We start from the raw sequence: 10837 nt of genomic DNA on the forward strand, positions 1-10837 counted from the left end.
ACCTCAGAGTAGGAAGCCATGCCAGCTCTGCTGCATATCTGAGTGCATGTACCTCAGAATATACCTCAGAGTAATAAGCCATGCCAGCTCTGCTGCATATCTGAGTGCATGTACCTCAGAACATACCTCAGAGTAGGAAGCCATGCCAGCTCTGCTGCATATCTGAGTGCATGTACCTTAGAATATACCTCAGAGTAGGAAGCCATGCCAGCTCTGCTGCATATCTGAGTGCATGTACCTCAGAATATACCTCAGACTAATAAGCCATGCCATCTCTGCTGCATATCTGAGTGCATGTACCTCAGAATATACCTCAGAGTAATAAGCCATGCCAGCTCTGCTAAATATCTGAGTGCATGTACCTCAGAATATACCTCAGAGTAATAAGCCATGCCATCTCTGCTGCATATCTGAGTGCATGTACCTCAGAATATACCTCAGAATAATAAGCCATGCCAACTCTGCTTTCATATCTGAGTGCATGTACCTCAGAATATACCTCAGAATAATAAACCATGCCAGCTCTGCTAAATATCTGAGTGCATGTACCTCAGAATATACCTCAGAATAATAAGCCATGCCAACTCTGCTTTCATATCTGAGTGCATGTACCTCAGAATATACCTCAGAGTAGAAAGCCATGCCAGCTCTGCTTTCATATCTGAGTGCATGTACCTCAGAATATACCTCAGAGTAGAAAGCCATGCCAACTCTGCTTTCATATCTGAGTGCATGTACCTCAGAATATACCTCAGAGTAGAAAGCCATGCCAGCTCTGCTGCATATCTGAGTGCATGTACCTCAGAATATATCTCAGAGTAGGAAGCCATGCCAGCTCTGCTGCATATCTGAGTGCATGTACCTCAGAATATACCTCAGAGTAGGAAGCCATGCCAGCTCTGCTGCATATCTGAGTGCATGTACCTCAGAATATACCTCAGAGTAGGAAGCCATGCCAGCTCTGCTGCATATCTGAGTGCATGTACCTCAGAATATACCTCAGAGTAGGAAGCCATGCCAACTGTCTATTTCTGATTCCATATTTGCCTTTACCCACACAATGACATTTGAGGAATGAATGGGCACTTTACCATGTGGAAGGTGTACTGTGTGCGCTGATCTCAAAGCTACCTTTGGGGAGGAGCTTTATTTCCAAACTAAGTACCACATGCACTTCCTCTTTTGTTGTTTTTGATCACTTGCCCAAGTTCTAGGTTTGAAATGAACTCTGCAATAGTTCTATTAGCTCCTATAATTTATGGTGTGTTTTTCCTGCAGCTGTCTGTATCTTGATTTACTCGGGTATTGGTGTGTGTATTAGGTATTCTGCAGGGTTTTTTTGCGTGTATCTCATTTGCATGCCATCCCCCTTATTAAATTTGATAGAGGCACCTGCTTTTGCCGCTCACGCTAAAAATAAAAAAATATGCGCTGAAAAATAGCACCAATTTCATCTTGGGGCTTATTATATCGGCCCCCACAGAGACAAGGCGGCCAGTGCAAGTCCAACAGACACGATGTCACGTGCTCGTATTTATGGAGGCCTGAGATCAGACAGCAGCAGAACTCTGAACCACCTGCAAAGCTCTGTGCTGCCGATATAAATTGAATTACAATAATCCAAAGTAGAGAGAATCAATGCCTGCACCAATATTCTAAACTGGGCAGCAGGAAGCAGGTATTTAAAACATCTTAGACTTCTCAGCTTGCACTAAGCGGCCTTTGCTACCACTCTTACATGAGGCTTAAAACTTAAATGCAAAGTCCATATCGATTCCCAAGTCTCTCTCTCCAGATCTGAATGTGAGTATGGATTCATCAGCATTTAACCCAGGCACTCCTCCCAGCGGTTCATGCATCCAGCTTGTGTTCCTAAGCAGAGCGAACATTTCCTGCATCCATGACTGAATCCACACAATAAAATATGCTACCATAGACAGCGTTTCCAACGGAGCCTGGACAACCGGAATACACAACTGCATGCATATATATTTTATACTGTGCTGCAAACCTGGGGGACTTGGGTAAACATTACAGAGGACGGCCGAAAGCGCAAGCTCCTGTGGGATTGCCAGCTTTAACTTCCCGAGAAAGGCCAACTTGAAGCACACGGTCTGTTACGAGACTCAGTCCATCGGAGCGCGGTACCACCCACCCTAGCTGATTCAACGGCACAGAATGGGAGATTGAATTCAACGCTCACGACACTTCAGGTAGCAGCAGAATCCACCCTGTAACGCGTCTCTTACCGATTCCATCAGAGTTTCTGCACCGTGATGTGGCCTAGCCGCACTGATGAGGATCAAGAGCCGCGTTATCACACATTTCTCCAGCAACTTACTCATAGGTGGTAAGTCAGAGACGGGTCGGTAGGTAATTGGGTTGGTTGGATCAGACACGGCTTTCTCCAGGGCAGGGCGCACTAATGCTTGTTTCAGATTCAGGGGCTCGATAACTTCTGTTAGGGAGGCATTTATTATTCCTGCCTCGGGTGCAGCAGAAAGCTCTTTTAGGGAGCGATAATGTGGGTAGCCAGGCCTGACTTTTTCCTCCCAGCACCCACCCTCTCACAAGTCGATAACAAGCAATGCAAGAGTGGGATCCGACAGGCCGCAACTTTATTGCACAACAATCAGGTGCCCCAGCCAGGACTTTACCTCAGCGTCCCCTGCGCACCCGCCAGCAAGGTGCGCAGATATCAACATTGCAATATACCCACGACCCCCACCGCCATCAGCAAGGGGTTGTGACCACCAGCTCCCGCCCCCTGCAGGAAGGAGCCTCCCACAGGGCAACTGCACCCAATTGTCCTGCCCCTCGACACATTGCCTCCCAATTGGCGCGGGCGACCCCCGCCTCCCCCGGTTGCAACAACATCGCCTCCAAGAACAATGTGAACATAATCACTTAACATAAACAATATGAACATAATCACTTAACATAACAAGTGCCACGAGGGTGGGTGGGCGGGATGCGAGCCCGGGGAGCGTCGGCAGGCAAAGAGGGAGCTGCCGGCGCTCCCTGGGAACCTAATCGGCTGGGTTCCAGCCGATTGGCTCCCTTCTTCCCCGTGAGCCAATTAGGGCTCCCGGCCTGCCTCCCCGAGGACCGGATTCGTCCTCGGGGACAGCGGGCACGCTGGTGCGGACACGCGCTCGCGCAGCGGCCCGCTTTCCCAGCTCCTACCCCCCCCCCCCCCCCGGGTGCCGGTGCAGCCACATTATGCCCGGGCACCCCGATACTCCGTCGGGGTGCCCTTCTCATCACCCAGTAAATGCAAGGATCAAGAGAAGAATAAAGTGAGCAAAGAGCAGCAAACATCCTTTGCACACCTATTTCAGAAGTCACTGACCAAACGGAGTCACCGAGATCTGGGACCTACATCCATTCTGTGCTCAGAGAGGCCACCTTTGCAGCAAAGGCGTCGGTGATAGTATCACTGTCTCAATAACTTTCCTGAGAGGTGCGTCCGAGGTCGTCTAACACCTCTTTGGCTCTTTGAAACGGCTCGCCAGGCCGGTTCTCTGCAGTACCGAGCATAATCTGAGAGCTCCCTGCTGCTTTTGTAAATTCATCTTTCTTCCTAAACCACTGACATTGGGCCTGTCTCATAGCTTTTTTTTTAATCTTTTTTTGCAATAGCCAATCTTTCTTAAACCCAGGAAGCTTGCAGGCCCCTCACCAGCACACTAAGAACATAAGAACATAAAAAAATCGCCAGGCTGGGTCAGACCATGGGTCCATCAAGCCCAGCATCCTGTTTCCAACAGAGGCCAAACCAGGCCACAAGAACCGGGCAATTACCCAAACACTAAGAAGATCCCATGCTACTGATGCAATTAATAGCAGTGGCTATTCCCTAAGTAAACTTGATTAATAGCAGTTAATGGACTTCTCCTCCAAGAACTTATCCAACCCTTTTTTGAACCCAGCTACACTAACTGCACTAACCACATCCTCTGGCAACAAATTCCAGAGCTTAATTGTGCGTTGAGTGAAAAATAATTTTCTACGATTAGTCTTAAATGTGCTACTTGCTAACTTCATGGAATGCCCCCTGGTCCTTCTATCTGAAAGTGTAAGTATCCGATTAACATCTACTCGTTCAAGACCTCTAATGAGCTTAAAGACCTCTATCATATCCCCCCTCTGCCATCTTTTTTCCAAGCTGAACACAGCCCTAACCTCTTCAGCCTTTCCTCACAGGGGAGCTGTTCCATCCCCTTTTATCATTTTGGTTGCCCTTCTCTGTACCTTCTCCATCACAACTATATCTTTTATGAGATGTGGTGACCAGAATTGTACACAGTATTCAAGGTGCGGTCTCACCATGGAGCGATACAGAGGCATTATGACATTTTCCATTTTATTCACCATTTCCTTCCTAATAATTCCTAACATTCTGTTTGCTTTTTTGACTGCTGCAGCACACTGAGCCGACGATTTTAAAGTATTATCCACTATGATACCTAGATCTTTTTCCTGGGTGGTAGCTCCTAATATGGAACTGTTGGGGCTTCGGCAAACTTCTTTTTCCTCCTGTCCCCTTCCCCTATCCCTGTTCATTGTATTTCTTAACAGTTTTATGTAAACCATTACGATGTCCATTCGAATAACGGTATAAAAAAGTTAATAAATAAATAATAAAATAAACTGTTATACTGTTATGGCTAACGTCAGTCTCGAGCAAGCACTCGAGGCTTGGCATACCAAGGCTCTCTCGGTGGAAGAGAAGTGAGGTGTGCCCTTACGGTGGTGAAGACGGTCCAAGTCCTGGCCACTCCGCCGACCTACATGCCCCGGGAGACCACACTATTATGGTGGTCTCTGAACAGTCCTCCGACCGTTCCCAGCCCTTTTGGACCTGCCGCAGGGAGCAGCAGAGGCGGCAGGCCGGACGGAGGTCAGGCTGGCACAGGACTGAAGCGGATAAGGCAAGGCCTTGGAACTTGGAGCAAAGCACAGAGGAGTTCAGGATGAAGACAGGAACAAGAGGGATGAGCAGGACCCTCAGGCGCCCTACCATTCCATTGCCAACGGGCGGCCCCAATGGACGGTCGCGGACCACACTGTCTCCTTCGCGCCCTACACAGCCCAGAGGCTGGTCGCGGACCACGAGAAGAGCGGGAGAAGCTCGGGAGGTCACTCAGCACAGGGTAGTGGAAACCCCTCGGGTCCTCCAGAGTCGGAACTAGGAATCAGAAGCAAGAGTCTAGGAACGCGGAACACAAGCAGGAACTCTCGGAGGCATGTGTCCCACATCCTGGAGCATCAGGACTGGAACATCAGGAACAAGCTGGAACATCAGGAAGTCCAAGGGAGACATAGTCTAGGTAGACTAGCCCCATTGCCGAAACAAGGTCTGAGTGAAAAGGTAGTCCTTTTATAGGACAGGAAACAAGCAACTCCCTGGGAGGAGTTCAGATGAGCCACACCTGGCTGGCCCTATAACTGGAGAGAAGAACTACGGGCCGGAACCCTAGGGAGAAGGGCGGGGCCCAAACCAGGAAATCCAGGCGAAGACTGAAGCAGGCCTCAGGCAGGCCCCGAGGACGTTGAAGGCTTCCCAGGCCATGGAGCAAAACCTGGGCAACCAGATTAGGCGAGGCCCCGGCTTCGGAGCGGCCTCCAGAGAAAGGTGAGAGGCCTCCCGTCGCTCCAGCGACGGGAGGAATCGTAACAGGAACCTAACATCGTGTAACTACAGCAAGGGTTATTTTTCCCTATGTCCAACACCTTGCACTTGTCCACATTAAATTTAATCTGCCATTTTGATGCCCAATCTTCCAGTCTTGCAAGGTCCTCCTGAAAATGTATCACAATCCGCTTGTGATTTAACTACTCTGAATAATTTGTATCGTCCACAAATTTGATAACCTCACTCGTCGTATTCCTTTCCAGATCATTTATATATATATTGAAAAGCACCGGTCCAAGTACAGATCCCTGAGGCACTCCACTGTTTAATCTTTTCCACTGAGAAAATTGACCATTTAATCCTACTGTTTCCTATCTTTTAACCAGTTTGTAATCCACGAAAGGACATCACCTCCTATCCCATGACTTTTTAGTTTTTTTAGAAGCCTCTCATGAGGGACTTTGTCAAACACCTTCTGAAAATCCAAATACACTACATCTACCGGTTCACCTTTATCCACATGTTTATTAACCCCTTCAAAAAAATGAAGCAGATTTGTTAGGCAAGACTTCCCTTGGGTAAATCCATGTTGACTGTGTTCCATTAAACCATGTCTTTCTATATGCTCTACGATTTTGATCTTTAGAATAGTTTCCACTATTTTTCCCGGCACTGAAGTCAGGCTCACTGGTCTATAGTTACCCGGATCACCCCTACAGCCCTTTTTAAATATTGGAGTTACATTGGCCACCCTCCAGTCTTCAGGTACAATGGATGATTTTAATGATAGGTTACAAATTTTAACTAATAGAACTTTAGCTGGAGCATTTGTCGCAAGTACTTGCATTAACTTTAGGTTAAAAGAATCCAGCACAATTGTCACCCTGTCCTCATGAGAACCAAGGTAAGTTTGCTCCCAACAGGTCCTGAGAGACGGCAGGGTCAATTCTATCTCAAGAAGTTCTTGAGTCGCCAGAAACCACCAAGTCAGAACAAAAGTCAAACTTAATCATCTTGTGGTCTTACCACAAAACGAATGAATCAATCAATCATGATGGCGTGGCTCCAGGAATACGGGGAATTCTCCTTTCAACCCTCTTGACTTTTCTGCCTTCTTCTGTACCTCTCACCCAGGTTTCACTTACACTTCACGGGCTGAGAGCTGCCAAAATGCAGTGCATCCCAATGTGGGATCATTTTCATACTTTGGGATGTCTAAACAAAGGTTTGTAAAATCATTGCCTACTCTTGCCCTTCAATTTTTGGAAACAGCCTATGCCCTTCACCCATCCCTTAATAAGGCAAGAGCTTGTGGTCTCACGTTCTCAGCAGGCTGATGCAGAAGGCTGCACGCTGAGATCCAGCGCACAATTTCCTAATGCATAAGCTACTTTATTTTTTTAAAATTCCCTAATGTATTGGGAGTTAAAAGTGCACTGATCGAATTAAAATGTGCATTCAGCACAGGCCAAACGCACATTTCAACTCAGAGGGGAGGGGAGGGCGGTGTAGAGCTGCCCGTGCACCCCCAATTGATTCTCAGGTTTTATCCAACCCAAACACCCCTCCTCCTTCCTGCATTATCAGAGCAAACCAGACTTTGCCTGCAAGACTGCCTACCTGCCTGCCATATATAACAAGGAGGCTGGCTGGTTTGAAGATCTGCGGTCGGCTTTTCTTCTCGTTATTCCTTTCAGTCCTTGAGATTAAGCATCATTCCTCGGTTAATATTGCTAATATTAATGCTGGCAGGTTGCTGGCATTGACTCCTGACAGCCGCATCGGAAACTTAACTCCATCTCTTACCAGGAATTAAGTTTCCAGTGCTGAGAAAACCCGAGTTAGGCCATGCTTCCCCTCTCTGCATCGGGGAGTATTGCTTTGCTTAATGCCCTCATTTGCTTGGGATTTCAATGCGAGGGCGCTAAGCAGGATTCACAGTTTTACCCACACATTTTATGCATGGGTAAAACTCCTTCCCGCACTGGCCGTAAGATTTACCCTCAGAAAATGCAAGCACAGCTGCGGGTAGAACTACCTTTCCGCATCGGCCTATTTCAGACCGTACAAAAAAAAAACGTCCAGGAGAGGGGCACCAGCCCACTCTCCCACCGAAATATCAGACAAATAACTGTGCCCTGCATCCCGCAGGGGACCTTTCCGCATCGGCCTATTTCAGACCGTACAGAAAAATGCCCGGGAGAGGGGCACCAGCCCACTCTCCCACCGAAATATGAGACAAATAACTGTGCCCTGCATCCCGCAGGGGACCTTTCCGCATCGGCCTGTCAGTAAGGACAACAGGACTACAAGTCCCAGAATGCTTTGAGATGAAAGGACAGGTCTGGTCAAGAGCACACTGGCGTTCTCAGGGGCCTGCCCTAATCGGCTATAATTCCCTGCTCCTGCCTGTCAGAGATAAGAGAGGAAGAGCTTTATCCTTTGGCTAGAATTTATGGAAAGGGCATCGTCATTAACTTTATAAACAGCCGGCACAGTAAACACACAGCGACCGGTGGATTACTCTTAAAAGGAAAACGTGTCTTATCCAGTTCTAAGGGCAAAGTTCCTCAGGGTGGTAAAGAGGTTTGAGGTAGTTGGAGACTACCACCCCTCACACACCCCCTTCAGCAGCTCTTCCTCTTTCAGGATTCAGAGTCAGGTGGTGCAGTGATCGGATCTGCTCCGACAATTCGAGTTTAATCCTGTTTTCTACATGGACAGGAAAAAAAAAAAAAAGCACATTTGGAAATAGATGGTCAACAACGATTTCTGTAACCACAGACTTCAGGGCAAAATGTAAGCAGCATGGATTTTAATGAAAGCAAATTTTTTTTCTGGTTTCTGTTTTTCTTAAATCTTTAGCAATATGGAAAAATGTAAAATGTATTCTGCAAGGACAAATTTATAATATATAGAGGGCAATTTTCAAATGATTTTACCCAGGTAACTAAGTAAGTACTCAGGTAAAATGTAGGGTTGAAAATACCAATTCCCCTTTCTGGCAGAAGCATCCCTGCTATTTCTTTTACCCAGGCCACAAAAGGCTGGGGATTTAATTTTCAAATCCCTGCCCATGGTCTATGGCGCCAACTTTGCAGGCCACAGGTCAGCTGCTGCCATTTTAGATGATGTCATCAGTGGGACAGGAATACTTGGAGATGACGTCTACCCCATTAGAAATCCAGAGGCTCCTTCAGGTAAGGGACTTGGGGGAGGGCTGTCAATGGGGAGGGAAGGTTGGAATTTTGGGTAAGGGTGGGGTTTTGAATTGAGGGGCAGTGCTTATTTATACTTTTTGGGGAATATATGGGGGTGGCAGACTTTTGGGGGGGGGGGTATGACATTAGGTCTTAAGCCTCCTTTAAGCATTCCCAGGGGGTAGGGAGCTGAGCATTGGTACGGGCGTTAATGTGCGACGCTTGGCCCAAGATCTGCAGTTAACTTTTCCTCATCAGCAGCATTAACATGGCTTATGCTGGGTTAACATGGCAATGAGCTAGTTAGCATGCTTCCCCAATGCTAATGAGCTCATTTGCATTTTAGTAGGGGAAGTGTTTATGCTAGGTTAATGCTTACATTGCATTTACTAACCCATGTTAGTGCTTTTAACGCACATTAAGGCCTGCGGCAGCACTAATGTAGTTTAATAAGTAGATCCCTATTGTTCTCTGCAATCCATTTCTGAAAACAACTTGTGTGTCAACTTGTTTTGCTCCTCTAGGGAACCGGTCAATAAATTTGCCCCATACTGCTTTGCAGTTTGTTTGGTTTTTTTTTGGGACTAGTTGCATTCCCCAGGTCAATTCTATCCCTTTCTGACACCCATTTATCATAATGGTAGACCATGGGGTTAAATCAGGAGAGCTTTTTCATTCCATCTAATGAAGAGAGCTTTCCTGGCTGCAAGCAGATAGAGTGAAATACATTTTTTGTTCTGTTCATTAACTGTCAGAATCTTTCTTTTGTCCAACAAGTAAGAGGGTTTCATTAAATTGCCTGACTTTTTAATGATAAATGGGTACTTTATTTTTATTATGAATTGCTAATGCTACATACCTACTTTAGAAATGTAATTTGTTTATTATCTGGTGAGTTTTCCACTTTCTCGTGACAGGAGGTTTAAGGGAGAGCTCTCACACTCAGACTTCAGCATGGGGGGGCGGCTTACCTGACTGGAGAAATGCACTCAGCTGGGCCCTCTTCAGTCAGCTGGACCCGCTCGTGCTAGGCCGCATCCAGTTATCCGTTTCGCCCTGCGCCGGTGAGGCAGTCGGTATTGTCACTGTACGGCCACGCACATAACAAGTGGCTTGGAGGGCCTCCACGGGAGGACTCAGCAGCACCGGGGGGAGGGGGGTTCGAGACCCGCTCACGTGCTTTACTGTGATGTGTGCAGTCGTGTCGCTCACCAGCGGCCCAGACGCCTACGTCGTCAGAGTCCTCCACTCTTTTCACGCCACTGAATATCTATTTCTTACGCCCGACAGGGTCACCTAAATCTTTTGGGCTTCCAGCTCCACTGGAACAGGCCCTATTTGTTGTTAAGGCGCAATGCACCCTCCTTCATGGCTACGTAAGGGTTTTCCCCATTTTTTTTTTTTTTTTTTGCTCTCCGCACATCCCCCTCTTCTCTTTCCATCTAGCCCCGCTGTTCTAGCTGAGAGTCGTGGACCGCTGGTCCCTCCTGGGCCTGCCACGAGCGAGTCCTGGAGCCCAGGCGGCAGAGGTCATTCTTGAACCTTGGCCGAGACTCCTTCCCTGGAGCTTAAGGGCATTGCCTCGCTAATTGCCCGAGGGGCAACAGCCGGCTCCGGGAACTGAATCCGAGTCCCCTTACCACTGACCTTTTTACGCTGCTCATGAATAATGTAAATCAAAAAGAAGACAAAAGCCCATGCAAAAGGTCTCGCCAAGTGACGAAGGTGGAGAACATGAGAGCATCAAGCCCAGCATCCTGTTTCCAACAGAGGCCAAACCAGGCCACAAGAACCTGGCAAGTACCCAAACACAGAGAGGACCTGTTAGGAACGGCCACCCACCACTACCGTACCCTGAGCAGTGCTCGGGCCTTTGCCTAATAATATCTAAAATAGCTCTTGATGAACTTATGAAAGGTGAAGGTAATCGTTGTCCAATCTTCTGAGCTTCTAGCCCCTGTGATTCAGGTGAAGAGCCTCATCCGCTTCATCGTACAGC

This window comes from Rhinatrema bivittatum, chromosome 8, assembly GCF_901001135.1.
Source record: "Rhinatrema bivittatum chromosome 8, aRhiBiv1.1, whole genome shotgun sequence".
NCBI lineage: Eukaryota > Metazoa > Chordata > Amphibia > Gymnophiona > Rhinatrematidae > Rhinatrema > Rhinatrema bivittatum.